Source organism: Austrofundulus limnaeus, unplaced genomic scaffold, assembly GCF_001266775.1.
Source record: "Austrofundulus limnaeus strain Quisiro unplaced genomic scaffold, Austrofundulus_limnaeus-1.0 Scaffold81, whole genome shotgun sequence".
In the NCBI taxonomy this organism is placed as follows: domain Eukaryota; kingdom Metazoa; phylum Chordata; class Actinopteri; order Cyprinodontiformes; family Rivulidae; genus Austrofundulus; species Austrofundulus limnaeus.
In genome coordinates this window covers 889832-890983 of record NW_013952483.1, presented here as the reverse complement: position 1 = coordinate 890983, position 1152 = coordinate 889832, and positions in this window count along the sequence as shown.

Here is a 1152-nt window from a genome sequence, read left to right as displayed (position 1 = left end):
AAACAAGTATTTATATTTGTGTATAAGCTGTTTAGATTGTCAAAAAGCCTGTGTTTTTAGGGTTATTAACGAAGTTCATGTACTCAGACCAGTAATATTTGGGGTCACAAGTTTTTGCCATGGATATTTTGTGGGTCAGAAGACAAAAAGTTTGGGAACCACTGTTCTAGAGCCATCCTGCATGTTTACTTTGTTTCACGAGCATACCCGATTCAGTGACTGAATTACTTTTCAATCTCTGCAGAAGCCTGCCAATCATCCATTCGTTAAAATCAGGTGTGATTAAATGTCTAGAAGGAAGGCCTCTCGGTACTGCCAACTAAGGTCATGATTAGACATTTGTCTGTGAGCAAAAATAGTTGTTGACCCTGCCACACTCATTGGTATTCAGATGAGTTTTCAGTTTATTTTAAACATTGCACACTCATATTTAACCATTAAGCCAATGCGCTGCTCAAGCTGAGTGACTAAAGTCACAAGGTGCAACTTTAACTGATCTATGCCCTCCTGGTTACCATGTGTTTCTCAAAACTTATGAATCTAGCGTGAGATTTTATTTTTTCACAAAAACATAACACAAAAAGAATCAGATTGGGATGAAGCAAAGCTTTTTCTTTTAATATTTTAAGTCACCGATGCAATCCAGTTCCATAAATACTACTAGTCTGACACATTTACTACATGCACAAGTTACGAAAAACCTACATCTTATTTTAATTAGTAACATTCCACTGAAAAATAACATTTAACAGATTCCCATTGTTAAATTATGGAAGCCCATTTCCGCAACCCTGATAAAAAATAAAACTTGTATCTCATAATTATGACTTAGCTATCTCTTTATAATGAGATACTATCTCATAATTATGAGATACTATCTCATAATTATGATAGCTAAGTAATAATTATGAGATACTATCTCATAATTATGAGATAACTAAGTCATAATTATGAGATAGTATCTCATAATTATGACTTAGCTATGTCATAATTATGACTTAGCTATCTTTTTATTATGAGACACTATGCCATAATTATGAGATAGCTAAGTAATAATTATGAGATACTATCTCATAATTATGAGATAACTAAGTCATAATTATGAGATACTATCTCATAATTATGAGATAACTAAGTCATAATTATGAGATA